This window comes from Carcharhinus amblyrhynchos, chromosome 6 (genome assembly GCF_965287045.1).
Source record: "Carcharhinus amblyrhynchos chromosome 6, sCarAmb.v2.hapA, whole genome shotgun sequence".
NCBI classification, from domain to species: domain Eukaryota; kingdom Metazoa; phylum Chordata; class Chondrichthyes; order Carcharhiniformes; family Carcharhinidae; genus Carcharhinus; species Carcharhinus amblyrhynchos.
Window position 1 is genome coordinate 100,619,514 of NC_137329.1, and position 26,420 is coordinate 100,645,933.

Sequence of the window (26,420 nt, forward strand, 5' to 3'; positions counted from 1 at the left end):
TAGATTTACACCCAGAAGGTTAGGCACCATGTCACCTTGTATCAGCATAACTAAAATTCCTAGAGTATCACACTTATGTTCTTTGTGATTTTTTTTAATAAAAAGAGACCTGTCCTATACTTAGCAGAACGTTTGAAATGTAGCCCCCCCTGCCCCCAACCATTCAGAGAAACGAAGCTGCTGGAATACCCTCCCTAATGGGCAAAACCCTGTTCTATGAAATGGTTGAAGGGGAAGAAGAGCAGCAGTGATAAGCGGCTCAGAGCGAGGTACAACAGCAAGCGGTGATGACAGAGAAGACACTAAAATGCCAGCACAATAGCATGCAATATCATTCAAAAGTGAAATTACATTTGGTAGAAATATTAACCTCAGAAGGTAATTTTGAATAATTCAGACCCATGTTAACAATGGCTTTTCAACATCAGTGTTGAATGCTGTGCAATCTCTGCTACTGCACAAAGCAGATGGAGCTGCTTCCTTTTCAGTTGCATGTAGAACTGAAAGGTGAAACCAGAAATAACCAGGTGGCCTGGTTGTATAATGTTGGGTACCTCAGCTGGACAACTAAGTTCAAACCAGGTTTAACTGAGACTCTGTCATACTTCCTCTTTATCAAGGCCTCTTTGCAGACCATGAAGTTCTGTGAAGCGTCAAGAGTGCTCCATTTCACAGTGCATACACACATGCTTCCTGATTTTAAGTAAAAAGCTCACTCTTTTCTTTCCACACCTAGTGATGCACTAAGTTAGGCTTTTGTCTTTTTCTGTAGCTAGGAACAGGTTGCAAGTCTCTTGCCAAAAGCTTACAGGTTAAGGGGCACCGTTCCACATCAAGCTTGCTGGCCCGCAGCCTCTCCTGTGCTTACTGCCAGAAGGATTTACAGGTTGACACTATTAATGCTGGTTAATTAAGCAAAGCCAACACGGATTTGTTAAGGATAAACTACGTTTAATAAATTTGGAGGTTTTTTGAAGAAGAAACAGACAATGTTGATGAGGGTAATGCATGGATTTTCAAAAAGCATTTAAAAAGAGTGCCCCACAACAGACTTGTGATCAACATTGCAGCTTATGGAATAAAATGGACAGTAGCAACAGGGATGCAACATTAGCTGACTGGCAGGAAACAGAATGGTTGTTAATGGATGTTTACAGACTGGAAAAACATTTGTAATGGAGTTTCCCCAGTGGTAAATGTTCAAACACTTGCTTCTCCTGATTTTAAAAACAAATTATTTAGACTTGTCAAATTTCAAAATTTGCAGACATGTCTTGGAAACATTATAAACTGTAGTATAGTATATAACTTCAAAAGGACATAAACAAGCTGTTGGAATATGGCAGTGATGTTCAATGTGGAAAAATGTGAAGTGATTCACTTTGGTTGGCAGTAAATGGAGAACCAATGTAGAATAAAGAGTACAATTCTAAAGAAATGCAGGAGCAGGGGACCTGGCTGTATATGTGCGTAAGTCATTGAAGGTGGCTGGCAGGTTGAGGGAGAGAGTACAGAAAGATTCACAAGAATGGTCCCAGAGATGGAAAACTGCAGCTACTGTGATAGATTGGAGAATCTGGAACAGTTTTCCTTAGAAAAAAGGCTGAGAAGACATTTTGATAGAGGTATTCAAAATTGAGTGGTCTGGACAGAGTAGATAGGGAAAAACTGGTCCATTCATGAAAGGATTGAGAGTAAGAGGGCACGGATTTAAAGTAAGTGGAGAAAAAAAATGCAAAGGTGAAATGAGGAATTTTTCTTTTAGACCACCATTGATTAAGGTCTGGCACGCACTGCTGAGAGTGTGGTGAAGGCAAGTTCAACTGAGGTATTGAAATGAGAATCAGATTGTTATCTGAAAAGGAAGAATGTGCAGGGTTATGGGGTGTGGGGGGCAGTGGGGGAAAACAGAGGAATGACACTGGCTGAATTGGTTATTTGCAGAGATGGACCAAGTGGTCTCCTTCTGTGCTTCAATAATTCTGTGAACCCCGCTCCCAGTGTAAAATTAAGCCCGTGGAATGGTAGAAGTAGACCGCTTGCATTGTTTATTATAAATATGAGAGAAAATAGGGAATAGAAAAGTGAAAAGAACTAATTAGAGAGGGAGAAAGTTAGTATAGCATAAGATGCATTGGATTAGACAAGTTGGGCTGAATGTCTGTTTTGTTAGATTCTATGCAATTGTAAACAAATATAAAAAGAAATGTATTGGCTAATTATTGATTAGTGCAACAAAAAAAGGTTGTTTATGAATATTATTCCTGAGAATGTATTTGGAAAATTGGAGGGCTTAGGAAAGACAGTTGTGCTATGCAAGGACAGACTAATCTTGAAATTCATTTATTTTATGATGGTCTATGTTAAAAGCATGCCATGTTCATTAGATTTTGGGACAATGTAATGCCAAAAGAAAGCTAATGCTTTTCTGCTGCAAAGCCCAAGGATTTCCATTTTTAAATGGAAAAAAGGAGTGGATTCCTATTCCCTACTTGTCTTGAATCCTTTTTTGTTATTAGATATACAAAAAGATAATGAGTTTCATTTCTTGATGAACATATTGCATAATAATGTAACTTGTATTAAAACGTGTGTGAACGTTGAAAGCAGCATGTCTTTTAAAACTTCATTTGCAAGCTAAGTTTTGCTTTTGCGCATGAAATTCTTCTGGCACCATTAAAAGGGAACTTTTGGCACGTTACTGTAAATTATTCCACCAAAGGTTTAAAGATAGAGAATGAGGGGATGATAAATTATAGAAACATATATCTTTTTTAAAACAAGAAACTAAGCTGGACGAAAGTTTCTTCTAACCATTAGGTGCATAATATTTGACTAAGTTATATTTTCAATCCTGTGAATTTATCTGGAATATTCCACATATATTTAAGCATGTCTAAAAGCTGCCATGATCATCAGCAACATGATCAAATTTCAGGGAGTAATTCTGTTTGTGTTAAAAATGAGTGATTAAAAAGATTTGCTTGTTGAAAAAGAAGAACAAGCTCTTTCTCATTGATAAATGTTGATAGTTTCAGAGTTTTACAGAAACTTATCATGCATTGGAAATTAATGTCGGCTGTTTCTTTAACTTTTTTTTCTAAAAATATATATTTTTTTCCCCATGCTATGGGGCTGTCAGTCTTCCCCCAATATTTAGACTACTTGTACTTAAGATAGCTTGTTACGTTAGGCAGTAAATATGAGTTGTACTTCTTACACAGTAACCTAGAAATTTGGTTATGCAGTGCTAACTGTTTGCAGAGGCAAAACAATGGGTGCTGCAGAATTCATTATGACTTATGTGTGTACTTAGCCTGCATCAGAGGTAAGGAACCCAGGACACCCACCTGGTTCATACATTACCACCTCCACCACAGAGAATTGAATAGTCTCTGAGCTTTCGATAACAGGCGTGATATCTTGGGAACACCTGGATCCCAAAGAGACCCCACTTGGGCTAGACTCTGCTTAGTTGTTAACAACGAACAAGAAACAGCTTTAATTATGGAGCAACATCAGCGATCAGGGCTGGGGTTTTCAAAGGCCTGAGGGGTCAGGACCAGTATGGGTGGGATTTTGAAAAATCAGGGTGCCAGAGATCATCCATATCTCAATGTCTTTAGGACAGTTTCAAATCTTGAAAGGCATGTCAGGTTGGAGGGAGCGGGGATATACACTCTCTGCCAGCTGATGGCTTGTTAAGCTCCTTAAGGAGTTTGTTAAGGGGTCTTTACGTTTCTGCCTAACTTTTAGCTTGTGTCAGGCAAGACTGTATGTATCTCAGTGTCTAGCTGTTGGATCCATGATAGGATCCAAATTTTTGCAGGCTTGTCTTTGAAACAAGTCTAGGACCAATACGTGCCAGCACAAGTGCTGATCCTAACCTGGTTGTGGAAGGCTACTGTCCATCTTGTTCTACCTCTGTGGCCTTTCCGAGAGCTGTCCACTCTGACCCTGAATACTGTGTGCTTTTGCCCCAAGTAAAGGCACCAAGCAGGCAGCACCCGCTGCCTGGAGGCACTTGATGCCTCTAATTGGACACTGCGCCCATCTTCCAGCTAATAAGGCCACTTATATTAAAACCAAGTTGTAAGACTGACACAGCCTGGGCGAGGGGTCAGGACCTGTAATTTCTCAGGATGTTGGGTTCCTGACCCAGCATTGAAAATCCAGCCCTATATGTCTTGACTAAAGGATGAAGTGTGAAAATGAATTCATTAGTGTTTTGAGGACTGAAAGGATTGTTAACTTTTTTTTCTAATACTGGAAATAGATAGTGCTAAATTAATATACCAGTTTTCTTATATATATGTGTGTGTTTTGAGAAATAACGGCACTGATAATAGGAAATCTGATGGAATGTTAATAAAACAGATTGCGTATCAGTATGTTTTCTTGATCTGCAGAATTAGGTAACCAGTACCTATCGTGAACACACAATTTACTTGGGTGTCTGTTCCATATAGTGGCAAAGCTGAACCATTATGTGTAACCATACTTCAATTCAGTGGGAAAAAAGGACATTAAAATGTCTTGTGTATTGTAGAACATATAAGTCAACATCTTACTACTAACATTTATCCTTCCAATTTCATGGATGCCTTTTTTACAAGTAGAATCAGTATTTCATAATAAAAGAACATGCATTTGTATAGCACTTTTTCATCATCTCAGAGCATTCCAAAGTGCTTCATAACCAATTATTTGTTTTTAAAATGGGGTCACTTTTGTAATTTTGAGGAAAGCACCAGCTGTATAGTGTTCAGTAAATTCAATATACAGCAATGCGATAAATAACAAATTGAACTGTTAGAGATATTGGTTGATGGATAAATGTTAGCCCTTCCGTACTCATCTTACAGTGTCATAGAATCCTATCTAACAGGGAAGATAGGGGCTTAGTATAATGCCTCAATTAAAAGTGGTACCTCCAACAGTACAGCACTCTTTTGGTACCACATTGTCAGCTAAAGATGTGCCCAAATTCTTCTATGTGACATGAATGCATGACATTCTGACTTGAAAGCAAGGACACTACCATTGAACCAAAGACGACACCCAAATTTAATCTGGTACTTTTACACTTGACTGCAATGTGCTTGCTTGCCTGCCTGAATCTGCCTGAAAAAGGCATGTCACAATTTGTGTAAGTTTCAATGTAGGCTGACCGCTTGAAACAGGCAGTGATAAACTGCATTTAAAAGCTCACAAAGGAGCCATCATCTCATTCATTGGTAATCTTGCCTTTGATACAGCACTGTTTACCATGATGAAGTTTTCACACAACTAGCCATTTTTTAAATGAAAATTAATTATCTTGGTGTATGAACATATGAAAAAGTAGAGAAAATTACCAGCTGATGTATCAAATCTGTCTGGCCATTGTATAACTTGCACATCATAATCCAGCTTCTTCCAGAGAACAGCCACACAATCCCATTGTAGTTTCATGGGAAAGGCAAATACAAATCAATAAGATCTAAGGATAAGTTAGGAACACACAGGGAAATCACTCTCCAACAACCATAAATTATTGTCATGCCCGGTGAAGGTATGTCTGATTCATACCTTAAAATGTGGTCTGCATTCAGTTCAGTTTTCAGAACTGTCTTTATTTAAAAAAAGAGTCACTAAGAAGATGATATAAGATGACTGCTGTTAGTCAAATGACTTTTGCAATTTCTGTCCCAAGCAAAATTCCTGATAGCATAACTGCGGGTGGGGGCCTTCCCCTTAAATGAACAGACACAAGCAGAACCCATCTGGTGAATTTACACCTAGGGTAGAACCTTCCCATCCTGTCCGCCTCAGGAATCGTAGCAAAGTTCCTCAAGCAGGACCTACTTCCCTTGGGGCAAGCATAGCTGGAAAATCCTGCCTCTTTTGTTTGTGATTTACCCAAAACTTAGTGAACAGACTTCCAGACTTCATATTGACAAGTCCAAAATTTAGCAAGACACCTCTGGGACCATTTAACCACAAGTAGGCATGAATGGCCACTATCTATCTCCCATTAAGTAGCAATGGATTAAGACTTCCGAACTATTCTCAGTGGACAGTAGCAGTTGATCATGTGAATGAAACTGTCTTCGGATAAATAATTCAATTATCCCAAGAACCAGGGAGGAACTGGTCAGTCTGCAAAGAACACCCAGTGAAAAATACCAGCTGCAGATCAAGCAGTAACACCTATGCCTTTTTAAACCTGGGGACTGGTTAGGTGCCCCTTAGTATCAAGGGATAAATATGTGGGGTTACAGGGATAGAGTCTGGGTGGAAATGTGATTGGTACAGACTCGATGGGACAACTGACTTCCTTCTGCATTGTATGTATTCTATGATTCTATTCTATTCTTTGACTGCTCAGTTTTAAAGTCTTACAGCTTGATTCCTATTCCAAGTCCACTTGTATAGAAATCTGATCGTTTGGTGAGAAAACTTCAAGTGACCAAATTTGTGACATGCTGAACATCCATCTCTTCAAAGTGACCCTACCATAATGCCAGATTTACAGCTCCAGCTATGGAAACCACACAAACTGCCTGTTCAAAGTGAAAATGAGCTCTCAACAACTGGTTTTCCTGTGACCAGCCGAACATGTGAACTATAAACTAGTCTTTTGTTTATAAATTGTAGAAGTGCAATACCTATTTGAATTTTTTGTATTTTCTTGAGTATGTGAGTGTGAGAGAGTGATAAGTACATTTACCACTCCAGTTTTAGATAGGCAGGATTGGTGGCAGGAATGGGAAATCATCACAGAATCCCTACAGTGCAGAAGGAAGCTGTTTGGCCCATCGAGCCTGCACTGACAACAGTCCCACCCAGGCCATATCCCTGTAACCTCAAGTATTTACTCTGCTAATCTCCCTGACACCTTAGCAATTTAGCATGGCCAATCAACCTAACTTGCACATTCTCAAAATGTAGTTTATGCCAGTGGATTTCCTGTCCTGAAGTACACCTGGCGAGCCAGAGGTGCGCAAGTGACTATAGCTGCTTGGGCCCAGGCAGTGCCAGGGAGTAAGGGAGCAAGAATTCCGTAGGGGGAAAGGAGGGTTCTGCAGTGGCGGGGGTAGTTTAGTGACAGTTCAGGGAATCTGATTTTTAGGGCCCCCAATACAAAGAATTGTTTTGCTAATGGGGCATTGGGGGAGCTGTCCCTTAGCTTTAGACTGGGTGTGAAAATGAGAGAATTCTGCCAATAGTGTTTAGACATTCAGGATGAATGCATGAATAAATAATCCTTTTTTCTGCAAAAGCTTGCTGTTGGCTACTCCACTTGACCATACACTCGGGGGTTAAGGCACACAAAAACATTTTGATTACAGACAATAAGGGAAGGGAATTGGGGCTCGATTCTTTCTCATCCCTCCTTAACACCAGCCAGTTGTTTCCAAGAAACCACAGTGGCTGGGTGCAGAGCTGTGTGCTGAAACTAGTAAGTGGAGAATAACCTGGGGGTAAGATTGCATGCGTTATTGAAGCCATGAAGAGTGCCATAGGGTTTTTGAAAATGAAAACTGTATTGGAATGAATTGCCATGGCAATCAAATGTAACTGTTTGTGTTTACAAACTAATAAATGTAAATTTAGCCAAATAGAGTGTCTCGTCGGCTGGCTGCAAATTTCTTACATGGCGTGGACCTAGTGGTTTTGATTTATGTTTTAGTATGTAAGGGTGCGCAAGACTAAATCCAGATTTTGTGCAGATGTCCAATGGAAAAAAAGAATTTACATTTATATAATGCCCTTCACAACCTTGGGCTGTCCCAAAGCACTTTGCAAGCAGTGAAGTACTTTTGAAGTATTGTTGCTATTGTAACTTAACAGTATAATAAAATGGTAGATGTGGGAAATAAATACATTGTCACTGGTGCAATAGTGGATGCTCTTCTGTAAATACAGTCATAATATGATATTGAAGCAGAGAATGATATTGTGACATCTTTTTGTTATATGTAAGATGGATGTAGTGATGTTTACATTGTGTTCTTGTCCCCATAGAGACCAATAACTTTTAAAAAGATGTTTGAATTCCAGTGATCGACTACAAAGATCACACAAGACTTCAAGTTTGAGTATTTTTACTGTAATCAAACTAGAAGCAATATTGAGTAACACCATTTTTGTGGGAGATTTATATTTCAAACTGAGGAAAAAATTTCCTATATGACTTTAAGCACAACCAGCAATCCTGCACCATGGTTATACTTACTCTGTCTTTAAGCAGATCCTTTTATTCTCCTGGAACCAGTCTGAAGCTATTTCTGCGCCCAGTGGCCTGCTTCCTATTCCTTTTCCCAGTTGGCTAGCTCCTAATCCCAGGACTGTCTTTTATAGTTGCCCTGGAGATTCCTCCTCCTAGCCAGAGGTAGGCAAATATTCCAGCCTAATTTAAATCCTCACTAAATCTGTTCAGTCTGAGTGCAAGTTCCTACTCACCTTCTGCATGGTGGATTCTAAAGGCAGCACTTTCTCTGCTTTAGTTGCCATACTGGCTGACTCTATCTTTCTGTTCTTTTGCTGTCTGAGACTTCCAGTGGTGTCTTATGAAACTCACCACCCAATATTGATGTTTTTTTCCTAAACCCAATGCTGTTGTCATTGTTAATCACATAGGTGTAAATGCTAATTAGCTATCCTCTAGAATCTTCAATTCTGTTTTATCTTGGAATTTAATAGATAGTTTAAAGTTTAACCATTTATAAAGCCCTGACATTCTTAACATCCCCCTGTGGGATGTGAAGACTATCAGTCTATCCATAGTCAACATAGATGTGTTCGCTATTATTTACAGGTGTACATATCTTGCACCTTCTTCCCAATTAAACAAGTACCCCCCCACCCCCCTATAAATTTTGCCTTGCAGCAACTAGGTCTCAGAGATGGCAAGGCATCTCCATTTCACGTGATTGTCTATAGCTTTAAAAGTCTCCAATCCACATTTTCATGCCAGGAATTTTACATTCTGTTCCCAGATACTGATTCAGGGTTGGGATTTCTATTTATCATCACTTCCATACAGTTATCAGGATCTCTGTCACTCCCCATCTTCTCTTAATATTGACAATTTTTCTTTTGCTGGTTAGATGGAAAAGCCCAATATGATATTGAGTCGGTGCAATACGACAATATAAGCAACATGCCTCAGTAAACTGCTTTCTTTCTGCACATGTTTATCACCAAGTGTTGAATTTTCAAATATTCAATTCTTCCAATCACCTCGCACTGATCAGCTGGCAGTTTTTTTAAACATATCTGATATCATTCACTCACCTTTAGTGTGTGCCTCTTTCTGGTCTTTCTTTCCAATCCTGGCTCTGATCCCTTTTCAATCACTTTTTTTCATCTTCTCACCTGTTTTCTTAACACATTTCTCAAATTTTAAACTGGTGTAATTGCAGAAAATTCACAAGTATGCATCACAGTCATTGTAATGATTCAGGATGTATTTGGGTACAGTGATCTATAGATCTATCATTAAAAACAAGGAAAAATTCTATCTGCAATATGTATGTCCCCAAATTTCTTTTTTTTTAATGCTGATACTTTGTTTAATGCCCCGTTTCCAAAGTTTCTGGGCTAAAATATACAGGAAGTTCTACCTCAATGTCTGCTGAAAATTACAACGTTAGGGACGGACAATGCAAACTAAAACAACGTAGGATTTTTCAAAATTTACATTGCAAAAAGGGAGCCATTCGATCCATTGTGTCTGTGTTAGTGGAAAATGAAGCTATCCAACCTAGAGGTAGAGATTTCCAAAGATTAATGACCCTCTGGGAGAAGAAATCCTTTCCCTTCTCTGTATTACGTGGGAGATCATTAATTCTGAAACTGTGCCCTGTACTTCTAGATTCCATGATGAAGGGAATCTTCCTCTCAGCATCAACACTGTCAAGTCCCCTGAGAATTTTACATGTTCCATAAGATCTGTTCTCATTCTTCTCAATTCCAGTGTGTTTAGGCCAAACCTGTTCAAACAGTCCTCGAAAGACAACTCCAAGTGAACCTCCTCTGAGCTGCCTCAAATACATGTCTACCCTACCTTAAATAAGGAGACTAGAGAACCATACACAGTACTGTAGATGTGGTCTCACCAATGTCCTGTACGTTTGTAATCAGATTTCCCTACTATTTTTAAAGTCCAGCCATCTTCCAGCAAAGACTAATATTACTATAGTCTTCATAATTACTTAAAACACCAGGTTAAAGTCCAACAGGTTTTTTTTTTGTAGCATGAGCTTTCGGAGCATCAGGTGAGTGAAGAAGAGGCAGTCCTCCGAAAGCTCGTGCTACCAAATAAACCTGTTGGACTCTGGCATTGTGAGACTTCTTACCATGCCTACCCCAGTCCAACGCCAGCATCTCCAAGTCATAATTATTTGTTCATGTACCTGTTAACATTTCTTGATTCATGAAAGATGACACTGAAATCCCTCTGTAATGGAGCATTCTGTAGACTCTTTCCACTTCAATAACATTCTGCTTTTCTAATCTTCAGATTTTCCCACTATACTCCATTTGTCAAATCTTTACCCACTCATTTAACCAATGTATAACCCTTTTCAGACCTTTTATGCCCTCCTTGCAACTTGCTTTCACAGCTACTTTTGTTTTGGCAGCAAATTTGATTATAATGCACTCTGTCCCTTCATCCAAATCAATAATATAGATTGTAAATAGTTCAACCACCTCCCCCATGCCACCCCCCCCCCCCCCCATCCACCCCACCAACCCCACACTTGTTATTGTTTGCTAACCTGAAAATTACCCATTTATCTTGACTCTGGCCAGGATTTTCTGTGATATTGGATGTTGATGGGAAAAGCAGTGTTGAAGCCGTCAGCATCTTTCGCTGCCAAATTGTACTGCACTTAAAACAAAAACTTGTAACTATGGATTCCATGATGTTGCATTGGCGAAGTAGCCTCTGATTTACCTGCCCTGCCAGCAACTTAGAAGCATGATGATAGGGAGGAGACCATTTTTAAAGGTCGCCCCAGTGCAGAGTGAAGAAACTAGCTTACCCTGGAACCACCCCTGGCACTACTTGGGCATTGCCCCCCAGCACTAGGGTTAGCCCAGCTAGTGTCACATGGGTGCCAGGTGGTACCTTGGCATGCTCCTCTGCCCTCTGGAAGATCGACTCACCTGGTGCACATCTGTTTTCTACATGTTAACCACACCTCTGTGCTAATATGTTACCCCAATACCATGAGCACTTGTGTAGAAAACGTTTATATGGCATCTTATCAAATGCTTTTTGGAAATTCAAATACACTACATCTTTATCTGTTCTGTTTTCTACTCTCTAAGAACTTTAATAATTTTGTCAAACATGATTTTCCTTTTATAAAACAATGTTGCTACTTGATTGCACTGTGATTTTCTAAATGCTCTGCTACCTCTCTGCTTGGACAAATAGGTACTTCCTATCCTCTTTATCTAGGCCTCATTGTTGTATACCCCTCAATAAAATCTCCTCTGAGCCTCTTCTGTTCCAACACAGACCCCAGCCTACCCAGTCTTTCCATTTTGCGAAAGTTTTCCATTCACGGGAGCATTCTGACATAATCCCTATTCTATGCCTCAATTATCCTGCGTGCCATCCGAACAATCTTATCCACCAGTCCTGCTACCTCTGGCCATGCGCATCCAAGGTCGTTTTGTTTGTATACACTTTTTATTATGAATACAATTAATATAGAAGAAGTTTACAATTTAGTGCTAATTGTATGGTATTTTTCCTATCTTCCACAGTAGTCTTGTAGATAAATAAATCGAAGAATCAGACTTGTGTCTTGCCATTCAAGGTAGCAGCAGTTGTTCATACAGTTTCCAACTGTACATTTACCTTCTTCCACAGAGAATCAATTTAGATTTCTAAGACATCCATATAAGTATATTGCAATTTTGAAAATATTGTATTGTAGCTTACAGCTCACATGTAAAATATGTTGATTGCTCACAAAATACTGCAAAACAATGAAATCCCACCCCATTGGAAGGTTACTTGTGACAAATGCATCCACAAGAAAGTCAAGCAATGACAATTGCTCATGGAAAGTCAATTACAAATTCTATGGTTTAACATCTTGCTTCACACTTTATTTGTACAGTTTAAGGAATGCAATGCACCTTATTGTATAATTGAATCAGTTAAATACTCCTGTCACATTGAAAATGCAATTCTAATTTTATGAATTCATTTGCCCCATCGTGTGTGTGTGTGTGTGTGTACATAAATGTGTTTCTTTTCAATTTATATGTTGTATTATTTATTATTTACTATTATGTTATTGAGAAAGAAAGGAAGTGTAATTAAAATATGTTGGTGCATTAATGAACTGGTATTCTTCTATAACAAAGATAATTTTAAATTTCTGCAAAATCTAAATTTGCACATTTCCTCAGATTGTTTTGTTCATTTCTACTTGTGCTTTTGTCCATTTGGCTCCATATTCAATTTGCATTAAATTTCAGATTGTTAATAGTTTGTGTATCGAAGTGTATTGTTATTTTCCAGTAGCTGCTTTAGTTTTTTTTTAATTTATAGAAACCTTGTGTTAAATCCCTTGAGCTGACTTCTAGTTAAGTGAATCAGAACCTAAATGTAATATCTCGTGTGCATATTGTTAGAATAACGTAGCTGAGAATTGCTTGCATGTTTTGATTTTTAAGAATTTTGCATATGATGTTATGGCACAATTATATTGTTCTATGGTCAAAGCTTCGTATCACCTCCATATAGAGTTGACCATGTTGGGTAAAGAATTAACCATTCTACAGCTTTTTGAACCGATGCTCAAGAGCTAGAAATTCGCACATTCATTTTGTTATATTACAAATAGATATCAGATACCATTTTACGAAACGAAAAATACAAAATGACATACTGTAATTAGGACCCTGCTGAAGAGATGCAGTTTTCCAGACAATGGATTATTTTGCTAAGTAAATTCTTTTGAAGTTAAACTTTGTTTTCTGATTAGTTCAAGAACTGTAATTTCAAGATTATTGGTTTATTTTGATGCAGCATGTTTGTTTAATATATGCTCAGGTATAACTGTTTAAAAGGGAATTATTTTATTGCTCATCCCTTCTAACATCAGTTTATTTTCTATCTTGTCAGAGTATAGTTTATATTAGGATCTGCTTGCAATGGTTTACAAAATAGTTTTGTATTCATTCCTTGATAATTTATACCTTTTGTACGCTATTTAAAATACTGTCCATGTCACATTCTTGGAATAGGATATTCAAGTTGATTGTTATACATCAGACAGGATTTAGTTAGCGTTGTTTTGTCAGCAATTCTAACATTGTAACAATCATCAGTTGAAAATACAAATGAACTGTTCACTTTGTGACTAGAATAACATAGGCACAGATTGATACGTCTTGTGATTGCACTTGGTGACTAGTAGATTTTTTAACATCAACGATCCTTAGAAGTAATTGTATATTAGCCAGATGTTTCAAGTGTTGGCTTTAAAATAGGGAGGGAAGCACAATGATGAACTTACATTTGTTAAACCAAGAAGACCTAGAACAGGATTTTCATAGAATCTCGCTAGTTCTGGAGGCCTTTAAAATCCTGCTCCCATTCCTGGCAGATCCTATTTTTGTTCGTGCGGAAGAGACGGAGTGTGAATCTGCAACTTTGGCTTCCTTTTATAAAAGGCCCTCTTTCTCTCAACAGGCCCCATGTCATTTCATTCCATTTATGCCACCTCCATAATCACTCATCCAGCTTCCATTACAGGCAGCCCTTAGAAACCATCTGGAGATGAATGATTAAAAACAAAACTAAACTTCTAACAATTCAATAGAATTCTCACTCAGAAGCACCTGGTACTGAAAACAACATTCATGAAACCTGCTCAGAGATTTTAAATCCCCTTAAGTATTCAATCTGTTATAAAAACAAACTTGTAATCTGCAACCATACCAAAGGCATCTAATCCTTTGATAGCCTCTTAAAACTGTCATTGAAAATGTGAACTCAGACCCGTCCCCTACCCTACTTGTAATGGGAGAAGGTGTAATACCTGGCACTTGCCCCACCAGGAGATTTTCTGACCCAAACTTTGCATCTTAAAATTAAAATCTGGTCGCAAGTTCAACATACATTTGTGGTATAATATGAAATAAATTTTTTCATGGCATTTGGATGGTTTAGTGACATTTTCCTTGCTGTAATCTTTTGTCATTTAAGATATATTTTCTTGACCACTTTTTGAAGATTGACTTTAACTCATCATCCAGTATCGTACTGTGGATCACTGTCTAATTTGCAAAATGCAAAACCTTTTCAGTTGCTAGCTGCGCATTTACATTGTGTCCTTCACAGGAAGGAAAGTTCGGTGTGCATTACAAGGAACTGAAAAGGATGCTGAGCAGAAGACTTAACAGACTGTGTAAGTAGGGATGGAGGCTGGAGCAACAGAGAAAAGTTTTTAAGTGTATTTTGAAGAGCAGGCGTGTTGGCTCAGTGAAGTGAATTTGGGAAATAGCTCTGAAACTCAGCAGCATAATAACGAAGAATCAGCTTCTGTTGGAGGAGTGATGAGTACACGATGGGACATATGATTACAAATATATGCTGACAAGGTAAATAGATTCATCAATTCCTAACTGTATTTACTTTTCCTTGTGTGTTCTTTCTCAGTATCTGTTTGACACTGGCCGAGATTTTGCGGTCCCACCTCCCGCCAGGTTCTTCCAGCCCTGCAGAAAGTGAGTGGACTTTTGGCTGGCCTGTCGTATGCCCCCCGCCTGCCCCATGGCAGGGCCAGAAACTCCCAGCAAACATTATGGGGAAAAAGTAGCAGTGCTAACTTTAGAAGAATACATATGTATGATTTGATTCTGTGTTTAGATTTTAAAATGTTGGTTTCAATGGAAAGTGCATACAAAAGGTTTTCTTTTCTGTTTCTGTTCCAATGATCTGCCTTTACCTTTAATAAAGGTATAACTTCTACTTTGGGTGTAGATTTATTGGTGAAAACTCTGATTCGGGAGGCTTTTCCGCAAGTATACATACTTCCAGTGTGCAATTTGGCTGTCAGTATGAAGGACTGTTAGAACCACACCTCCTCCTTGGCCAATAGCAGCATGCAAAGGATGGTTGAAAGTGGGAACTCAGACATATATGACTCCTCCACCCCAAGCTTGGGCAGTGATGCCAGGCATAGCTATTTGTGCTGAGACCTTTACTGGTGCAGTTGAACCTCGTGCAGTTTTGGATTCTATGGCTCAGAGTCAAAAATAAAATAGAATCCATTTGAACAAAAATTATACAACTGAGTGACAATTCTATTTGTGACCTTAAACTATTTGCAATTTCAACAAGTTTAAAAAAATATAGTTTTGTAAGTGGATAAACTACACATGCACAATGCTTAGCATTGCTGCCTCATCGTGCCAGACACACAGGTTCCATTCCAGCCTTGGGTCACTCTCTATGTGGAATTTGCATGTTCTCCCCATGTCTGCATGGGTTTCTTCTGGCTACTGCAGTTTCCTCCCACAGTCTGAAAGATGTGTTGATTTAGATGTTTTGGCCGTGCGTGATTCTCCCTCAGTGTACCTGAACAGGCGCCGGAGTATGATGACTAGGGGATTTTTACAGTAACTTGATTGCAGTGTTAATGTAAGTCTGTTTGGGACACTAATGAAAAAGCTTTTTTAAAAAAACTTTTCTATCCCCTCCTGTTATCCTATTTCTTTGTGATTTTCAAATTCGTATTGTCAGGAGCTTTTACTTGATGAATCTCGCGACTCCCATGTCTGCAATTTGTTAGTGCAGCACAATCATGCTGACATGCAGTGTATTTCTTTTTTGTTACTTCTTGTTTCTTTCCTTACTTATTTCTTTCCTTCTATTGCTCCTTTTCTGTGTCCCTCTTTGCGTTGTTGCCTTGTGACATTCTTGGTTTTGTCCATTTGCCGTTCGCTGGCTCAGCTCAAATCATGTACAAGTTGGAGGAAAGTTCATTCAACATAGCGATTCTTTGCATTGACTTTAAATATTGCTTTTAATCATAATTAACAGGAAACCAACATTTTTTTTGTTATAATACCAAGCCTGCTGTATATTTTCTTTTACTGAACTCACAAGTTTGAAGCTTTTAGAAAAGGAATAAAAATATTGAATCATTCAGACTTCACTTGATATAAAATGGTTTTAGTGTCCTTCAAATGCACAGTGAAGAAAACAAAATACATCAGTGTCTTAAATTATATGCAAATCCCAAGGTACTTTATCGTAATCATTAATATAATTCTGCCTGTTTGTATACAAGTACAAAGTCAATATAATTTGTAAGCAAGCAGGAAAGTTTAGTTTGCATTCATAAAAATACCGGAAGCCTTTTAATGGGAACAGTTCAAGATTATTAATTTCCCCTATCCTAATTGTTTTCATTATGAAAACACTGTACAGTGTACTGTGCAAGGAGTAAATCAATGGCTGATCGAATCTTCTCTTTAAACACACATTCCTTTGATCAGAGTGGCTATTAACTGTGTACATCTTTATTTGTAATTTACAGAAAGTTCCAAATCAGGTATATTCATTTGGTGCCATTATAGAATCCCTACTGTGCAGAAGGAGGCCATTTGGTCCATTGAGCCTGCACCGACAACAATCTCATCCAGACCCTATCCCCTTAAGTCCACATATTTAACGTGACACTAAGGGGAAATTTAGCATGGCCAATCAACCTAAGCCACACATCTTTGGACTGTGGGATGAAACCGGAGCACGTGGAGGAAACCCATGCAGATACGGGGAGAACAGACAGTGATCTGAGACCAGGGTTGAACCTGGGTCCCTGACGGTTGGAGGCAGGTGATATAACCACTATACCACCATGCTGCCCCTTCATTGGTTCTATATTTGATGAAAAAGTTTTGCAGTGATGGTGTTTTGTGTTCTCGTGCTGGTGGATATTTGTTTTTAATACTAATGTTAGGCCGTAAAGAAAGAAAGCTACAATTGTCCCACAAAAGTTTTATTAAAATTGGTGACATTGGGAAACTAGGTTGAGTACAGAGTAAATGCTAAATACTTAAACTCCTGTTCCTTGCACCTGTCAAACATTATTTATTTGTATTACCTTTTTAGCCTTCCTACATAACATTTCTTGAATATGAAAGCAGTAGGACAGCTTTTATACGCCTCAATTTTTTTTTCACTGAGAGAGTATTTGAATTTCCTTCCCGTGGTAAACTGATTGCCACAAAATGCCACAGAAAAATTGTGAAACTATTTTATTTTGTTCTCTCCATATCTGCGTGTGTTTCCTTCAGGTGCTCCGGTTTCCTCCACAGTCCAAAAATGTGCAAGTTAGGTTGATTGGCCATGCTCAATTGCCCCTTAGTGTCAGGGGATTAACAGGTTGAATATATGGGGAATAGAACCTGGGTGTGATTGTCGTCGGTGCAGACTCGATGTGCCGAATGGCCTCCTTCTGCAGTGTTGATGGTAGTCATGATGTAGAGATGCTGGCGTTGGACTGGACTAAACACAGTATGAAGTCTCTCAACACTAGGTTAAATTCCAACCAGTTTAATTGATAGTAATCCTACAAGCTTTCATAAATGATGTTCCACACCTAACGAAGGAACACCGTTTCTGAAAGCTTGTGGGATTACTATCAAATAAACTGGTTGGATTTTAACCTGGTGTTGTGAGACTTCCTCCTGCACTGTTAGGATTCTATGATTGTGAGCTTGCGAATACTTCCTAACATTTAAGGAGACGAATGCTGAAACACTAAGAGCATGGGGCTGAAACTTAACTTTCGGCAGGTGAAAGGAACAGAAGGGTCTGTTTTCTGAGGAGGTGGGGAAGGGCACGTAAAATAGGGTAGATGACATTCCAACACCTTCCTGCCCACCTCAGAGCTCTCTGCCATAATATGAGGAGTGGGCAGGTGGCTTAGTTGACTGCTTGCCTGCCATATTTAAATGAATAATCAACTGTCAATTTGGCTTGTTGCCAAAGAAGTTGATCCTGTTAATATACTACCCACACCATAAAACATTAGTGTGACCAGCCCAAAACCCTGGATTTACCTGCTGCATGGATCCATGAGCTCTGATCTTTTGCTCCTCTGGTAGTCCTGGTATCTGCCACTGACACCTTTTTAGGTGCTGCTGGGATTGATGGACTTTTTAGCCGGTTAGATTGGCCAGCAGCTATAGAGGGTGGGCCTTGCGTCCCAGTGAAGGTCGGTAGTCCCACTTGATCCTTATTAACCTACCTCAGAGTTCTGTGTGGTAGGTCAGCATGTTGTACCAGTGTTGTTTCCAGGGTTGGGGAATGTTTGGGGGGCGGGGGGAGGCGGGGGAGGCGGTGTTGTCTTCCACCCACCCCTCCACTCACCATGTTATTAAGCCTATGTTGCCACTTTGTCATTTACAAAAAAATAATGTTTTGAAGTTTTCTGGGCATTCTAATGCTTTTATTATAACATTGCTATTATTGTTCACACCATTTTGAACCTTATTGAGTTAAGAAAAATTGTGGAAGGAAGCTGATCTCCACCTTTTTGTAGATCTGAGCTGGTATTATGTTCGTAAAACAGGAAAGAAATTGGCATTTTCACATAGGAATGTAAATACGCTACATGTCAAATTGCAGCGGAAGGGCATTTTTGAAATATAATTATAAGCACATTGCTGTGCCACTTAATCATTTTTCATCATATTGTGCTGTTTGTAAAATGCACTGTAACTGTTTTCAAATCAATGCTGAAAAAGTATGTAAAACAAAATCATATTCTACTTGTGACATAAACCTATTCTGTCCCATCCCCAACTTAAAGATGCTATCCTGCTTTGTCAGCAAGGACAAGTAATGTAGCACATGTCTCTACAGATACTGTCAATACAATTAGAAAATGCACCAGGAGTGGATTGTTGACATACAGTGGGATAGCTATTTAGTTATCCCTCAACACAAATGACCTGAAAAAGACTAAAAATGTTTGCCCTTGGGACAACATGAGTGTAGTAATGTACCACTGTGGCTATTGCTATCGACATTTCGAATCAAGCGGACTGTCTACCTGAACATCTGTTCTAACCTATCACATGTGACATTATTACTTTTCTCCTACTTATAGTGTTACCATTACCTTCTCCAGATCAATCTCTGGAAGAGTTGATTTTGTTTGTTTTTGAACATTTGATGTCAGCATTAGAAGAGGCAGAATATGACCTACATATTTACTTGTTTGTGATGCTACAGAAATTCCACACAAGCAAAATGATTAAAAACGTCTTTGATACTGTAAGGTATATGAAAACAAATAATTTAAAAAACCATTTATACAGGTTTTATTGATATTTCTATTGATCATTATTTTGTAAAGTGAATGAATGGGTTTCTTCATTTTATGTTAATAGAGCGAAATGTTAAATCACATTGGGGTGACGTGGTGGCACAGTGGTTAGCATTGCTGCTTCAGAACGCAAGACATCCATGTTCGATTCCTGGCTTGGGTCATTATCTGTTTGGAGTTTGCACGTTCTCTCCATATCTGCATGGGTTTCTTCCAGGTGCTCCAGTTTTTTCCCACAGACAAAAAGACCTGCTAGTCTATAGGTGCATTGACCAGGCTAAGTTCTCCCTCAGTGTACCCGAATAGCTGCCTGTGTGTGGTGAGTAGGGGATTTTTGCAGTAACTTCATTGCAGTGTAATTTTTTTCATTAGAAACCTGACAGTGCAGAAGGAGGCCACTTGGCCCATCAAGTCCGCACCAACAACATTCCCACCCCACGTCCTATCCCCACAACCCCACACGTTTACCTAGCTAATCCCTCTAACCTCCACATTCCAGGACACTAAAGGGCAATTTGGAATGGCCAGCCAACCTAACAGGAATAAATAAACTTTAAATGTATGTGACTTAAATTAGCTCCATTAACTTTTGCACATATTGGCCCAAATTTTGGAGTCTGAGATGAAGAAGAAATGGCGCTTGCCATTCACTACATTGACAGCTGCCCACAATGTTTTCATAAGGTTTCAAGCGTAACTTGCTGGCATTGGATGTCTGATCCAGCATAGAACCCTCCTCTACAGGGGATCTGTGGCATGTGGAAACAGAACAACAAGCAGTGAAGATCATAGAAGAACAGAACCATAGAATCCCTACAGTACAGAAAGAGGCCATTTGGCCCATCGTGTGTGCACTGACCACAATCCCACCCAGGCCCTACCCACATATCTCTACATGTTTTACCCACTCATCCCTCTAACCTACACATCTCAGGACACTAAGGGGCAATTTCAGCATGGCCAACCAACCTAACCCTCATACCTTTGGATCTTTCGCTAATCAGATTGAAGAATTCTCATGAAGCCATACAGCGGTGAAGCCATTGGAATAAATCAGGAATAATAAATTTGATTAAATCTTGTACACAAAGCAAAACAAAGGGGGAAGAAAGATGAAGTTAAGAGAACAAGAGAGATGAAAAAGATAAAAAAACACCATCTGTAATTAGGTTTTAAAGGAATGAAGTCCCATACTTGCAAAAGGTAATTTTACATAGCAGAAAAGTTGGCAGAAATTATGATTTATTACACTATGAAAAACAATTATATGTGAATGAACCACCCCTAATGTTTTCTATCATGTTAAGAGAGTAATTAGTGGGTAAGTAGAGCAACTTCATCGGTTTCGGTGCCGAACCTACGGTGAAGTATTCTTATAAAGTGATCCATGGAGGAGCAGGGTAGGGTAGCCCATACAACAACTTCCAGAATTCCACTTTTAATCGCCCAGGTTGCTGTTTGATTCAATCCAATGTAACAATGAGCACTGTTAGCCCCGCCATTGTTCCCAAGGCAAGGTCTAAGATAATACTTGACGGTTGATGGATTAACTTACTGTGTAGTGTTGTGTAAAGACTGCTGTCAGGTTGGAGCTTAATTTGAACTTCGTTAGTTGATCTCCATTGGGATGGCAGTGAGAGAAAGAACTAGTCTAAATTCCTGCTCTTATTTTCTATGCAGTGAAACTCGCTGCTAGAAAATGCACTCAAATGATTGTGAAGTAAAGCTGCCATAATTCAATAGCCAGTCCACATCCACTGTTTTGACTCCCACAGGAAGAAAGATCATTTAAGTGAGGTATTAGATGGCTGTTCGAATGGAATCATATCCTAATTTGAATTGATATTATGGTAGTCTATTGAAGGTGGTGATTTTATAAAAAATAAGTACTATCTTCTCAATTTCACATTTTTTAAAGTTTTTCTTTAAAGGAGTAAATAATTTCAAATGCTTCTCAGTTTCTATGGTCTGTATCTTTTGTACTGCCACATAGTGCTCTCTGAATTAACTGCTATGATGGGGACGATAGCAGTTCTATAATGTCTAGCAACAGGGCAGTGGTAATCTCAAATCAATTCTTCTTAATATCTGGCTTACTGTTTTGCAGTTTATAAAGAAGATAATCCAAATGTTGTCATTGTGAATATAATACACACAGTAATTGTTTTGACAGATGTGAGGCTCCATCATCCTTCATAAAAGATGTTGCTGCATTTGATTTCTTTCATTGAATTTTTAGTCAGGTAAAGGTGCTGGCAAGCTGAAGTGCAGCTATGAGAGCTTACTGAAAATTTGAAAGAAATAATTGGTTTCTGAGTCATAAAGTGAACTCATAACAGCTGTCTGAGTTCCAAATCTAATTAAGTCAAATCTTGTTTGATTAGGCTCATTGTTTTTGAAGTTATTTACATTTACAAATTCCTTTTGTCTTTGGTTGGAACTGCATCAATTAATCCAAAATAGAGCACTTTTGATTAATTGTGAAGGATACCTTTTTTTTATCAGATATTGTGCCAACTTGGACACCAAAGACAACCATGTAACCAAACTGGTGTTTTAAATCCTTCTCTTACTTATTTCACTGCACTCTTTACATGTCCAGAACAGTTTGTAACTTGTAATGATTTGAAGCATATAGTCCAACATTTAAGTATTTTTCACTGTGCCTTTTGTGTATTCTGCCCTCCTGACAAACAATTAGCACGTCAACGTGAAATATATGGTCTGAAGACTTGGTATTTCCTTTTGTCTATCAGAAAAAAATTATAGAAATTCAGTATCCTTTCAGAGATTAAAAGGAAGGGAGATTTTCAATTTAATAGCACTTTTTATGTCCACCAGACATCATAGAATGCTTACAGAATGAAGTGTTTTTTGAAGTCTCATCACTGGTGTAATGTAGGAAGTATGGCAGCCAATTTGCCCACAGCAAGTTTCCATGTCATATTCAATAAGTGAATAATATTTGTTATGTATTCATATTATTTCCAGTGTTTCCTTACTAGCAGCTTTGCCGTGGAACAGGGGCATGTTAAGAGACCAATCACAACATCACTGATGATGCCATTGGTTGTTTGCATGGGCAAACGGGCAGCCTATCTTTGCAGCCTTTCACTAAACCTTCGAGGCCTTCAACCTATCTTTTAAAACCACCAGATAGAAAACTAGTAACAAGATGCTCAGACCAACTTGCAGCCATCCAAAAGAAAAGACCTGAAAAAGTCCAACAGCATTGTAGACATTCAACAAAAGAGTCGATGATTAAAATCATTGCTACACAAAAACTGGCGATGGAGGCGTGCCGACTAGTGGTCGCAGCCATTGGAGGAACCAAAAAATAATCAAAGAGAAAGCAACTTTCGAAAGGAGCTTGTCATGTGCTCTGACTTAAAAGATCTGTAGCAACATTGGGAACAAGCTGGATAGCAAATACCCTGCAACAACAGGGGGTGTTCTAAAACACAAAGGAAGGCCCGCTGAGCTTGAGTTTGCCTTGTTCTGGGGAGAAAAGAAGGAAGATAGTGCTGAAAATTTGTGGTCCGTTGTGATCCTGTAGACCCTTTCCACAGTAAAAATGGCAAGAGTTTTTGGCACCCTGGACTTTTTGATGAGACTACAAAGTGATGGAGCTCATTTACAGAACACTTCAACTATCTTGTCCAAGTGAACAAGATAATGGCAGAGACATTAGTTTCATCTTTCCTGAGCATAGGTGGCGGGGTGACCTTTAACCTCCTGTGATGTCTTGTAGAGCTGAAAAAGCCAAGTATGAAATAGTGAAAATATTACAGGGCCACTAGTCACCAAAATCTTTGGTCATTACTGTAAGATTTAAGTTCCATAAGTGTAATCAACAAGAAGGTGAATGGATCACACAGTTTTTAGCTACTTTGAAGACACTAGCTGAAACTGTGAATTTGGGGACGTCTTGAACGACACCATTAGAGAGAGATTAGTCTATGGCTAAAAGAATGAGGCTATTCAAAGTTGATTGTTAACAGAACGCAACCTAACCCAAAGGAAAGCTTTGAAAGTTGCTGCATCCATGGAATTAACGGCTATAGAAGCTCAACAGTTGAGTTTGAGCGCAAGAATTCAGAAAATGTTGGTCAAACATAAGCAGTTCCACAATTGCTATCTGGTGGACATAAAATTGCAAAATCCAGGCACTCAACAGCAGATTGTTGGTCCAAAGGCGACATGTGCAGGAATTGTGTCAAAAAAGCCACATCAAACGTGCTTGTTGGAAAAAGAAACTAATTTCAGGTCAGAATTACAAAAACCAAAAGCCAAATGCTTCAAATGGAAAGTCAAATGGGGGAAAGTATCCACGTAGTAAAAGGATGTGGAAAAGGACTTGAGTCACAGTCCAAAGATGAACTGTCATTAAATGCACTGCAACAAACCATCACTGGGTCACTCCTTTACTGGATGGATAATTAGTGAAAATGGAGGTGGATATAGGAATTGCAGTTTCATTGACAAAATAAACTGTTTACCAAGGAAAGCTTTGACATATTGCCCTGAAACACTCAGAAATAGTGTTAAAACCCTATTCAAGAGAAGTGGTTATATTGCGGGGCTGCATTCATGTAATTGTGCAGTTGAATGGACAGTGCAGATTTGTCCTTGTACATGGTTAAAGGAAATTATCCAGAACTGAGAAGAAGAACCTGGCAGGAAAAGATCAGATTAATTTGGGCTGAAGTAAATCTCAGTGCAGATTCTCAAGATCAGGCCTACCAAAGATCTTGAAGACACATACCGTTGTCTTCAGTGGTGAGCTGATGGATATCTCAGTTAAGTTAATGAATAAGAACAAAAGTTAGGCATGATGCTTAAAGGCTATGTGCCGTATGCAATCAGAACTATGGTACAGGCAGAATTGGAGAGGGTGGTCAAAATGGGAGTCCTCAACCTGTTAATGAGCGATTGGGCCACACTGATTGTACATGTAATGAAGGAAGATGGATTGGTTCGCATTTGTGGTGATTTAAAAGTCAATATCAATCCTGTACTGTCTGGAACCATATCCTTTGCCTCTGATGAGTTATTTATTGGGTTGGCTGGAGGCCAACACTTCAGTAAAATTGACCTCAGTCAGTTGAATGGGAATCCAGATTCACAACAATATTTGACAATCGTGACACACAAAGGTAATGGGTTCTTGATAAGAGAGGGGATTAAGGGTTATGGGGAGAGGGCGGGAAAGTGGAACTGAGCCACAACAGATCAGCCATGATCTTATTGAATGGCGGGGCAGGCTCGAAGGGCTAGATGGCCTACTCCTGCTCCTATTTCTTATGTTCTTATGTTCTTTATGTTCTTATGACTACCATTTGGCTTCACGTCCGCACCTGTGTTATTCCAACATGCAATGTATTAAACTTGAAGCAAATTATAAGGAGTCCACTGTAACTTAGACAATATCTTAGTAACTGGAAAGAATGAGGAAGAACATTTCCACATTCTGGATCCACACTCCAGAGATTAGAAGATTGAGAGTCCTGCAAGACACACGTAAAATTTTCTAATCTTTGATCAAACATCTACACTTCAAAATGTCAATCACCTTTGATCTTCTTGGTCCTACTAAATTTATTATGGAATGTTTGTCCCTAACTTGGCTACCCCACAAGGCTGAGTCATCAGCCCCTTACTATACTCCTTATACACTGATGACTGTGGCCAAATTCCCCTCCAACTCGGTTTTTAAGTTTGCTGTGATACCACCATTGTGGGTTGGATCTCATACAATGACAAGGCTGAGTACAGGAAAGAAATAGAGAATCTGGTAAACTGGTGCAGTGACAATAATCTTTCCCTCAATGTCAGCGAAACAAAGGAGGTAGTTATCAACTTTAGGAAGCATAGCATGTGCCCCTGTCTAAATCAATAGTGATAATGTAGAAATGGTCAAGAGTTTCAAGTTTTTGGGGGCCCAGATCGCCAACAATCTGGCCTGGTCCTCCCCATGCTGCCATAATAGTTAAGAAAGCCCATCATTGCCTCCACTTTCTCAGAAAACTAAGGAAATTTGGCATGTCAGCTATGATTCTCACTAACTTTTACAGATGCATCATTGAAATTCTAGTTGTATCAAAGCTTGGTATGGCTCCTGATCTGTCCAAGACCACAAGAATCTACAAACGGCCGTAAATGAAGCCCAGTCCACCATTTAAACCATCCCCCCATCCATTGACACTGTCCACACTTCTCGCTGCTTTGGAAAAGCAGCCAGCAAAATTAAAAACCCCATGCACCCTGGACGTACTCTCTTCTATCTTCTTCCACCGGGAAAAAGATACAAACGTCTGAGGACATGTACCAACTGATTCAAGAACAGCTTGCTGCCATCAGACTTCTGAATGGACCTACCTTGGATTGAGTTGATCTTTCTCCTTCCCTTCTTTATGTACAGTATGCTTTGTCTGTATAGCATGCAAGAAACAAAAGTTTTCACTGTACAGTAATACATGTGACAATAAATCAAATCAAACCATTCTTAAACCCTTTCATAATTTATTGTCTAAACTGAAAATGGAAATGGTTAGTTGGGTTAGTTCTTTGTATAAGTAAAGAAGGCACTACTGAAGTCAGAAATCCTGACACACTTTGATCCAAATTTACCCTTGCATCTGGCATGTGAAGCATCAGGTTGTGGGATGGTGGCTCCCCACACAATGCCCACAAGTGAAGAGAAACTGATTGCTTTTGCATCAAGGTCCTTGAATAAAGCATAAATCAATTATGCACAGATGGAGAAAGAAGCATTAGGTATCATTTTTGGAATGAAACCTTTTTATCAATTCCTGCATTGAGGGCAATTTACTTTTTTTGATGGACCGTTGTCCACTAACAGCGATTTTTGGACCTCCATACTGGGATTCCATCACTGGAAGCAAGCAGGATGCAGAAGTGTGGACACTGCTGTTGTCAGTTTACACATTTACACAAAGTATTATCTGTCAAATCTGCATGGGAACGTTGATGGACCAATTGGAGAAGGCAGTACCCCAGTTGAGAACACTTCAACACCGAGTCAACCCCAGAACA

At 39.0% G+C, this 26,420-nt stretch overlaps 1 protein-coding gene across 5 annotated transcripts in view; it reads left to right on the forward strand.

The window, feature by feature from the left end:
• foxp2 (forkhead box P2) overlaps positions 1-26,420 on the forward strand; it is a 708,352-nt gene that overhangs the window by 316,164 nt on the left and 365,768 nt on the right. The window contains exon 1 of one of the 5 annotated variants that reach the window (XM_080191076.1): positions 14,389-14,429. The exons of the other annotated variants lie outside the window; for them this stretch is intronic. The gene's annotated coding sequence lies outside the window, so the exon portion shown is untranslated. Of the gene's footprint in view, positions 1-14,388; positions 14,430-26,420 lie in introns of those variants that run through there. 5 annotated transcript variants of the gene reach the window in all.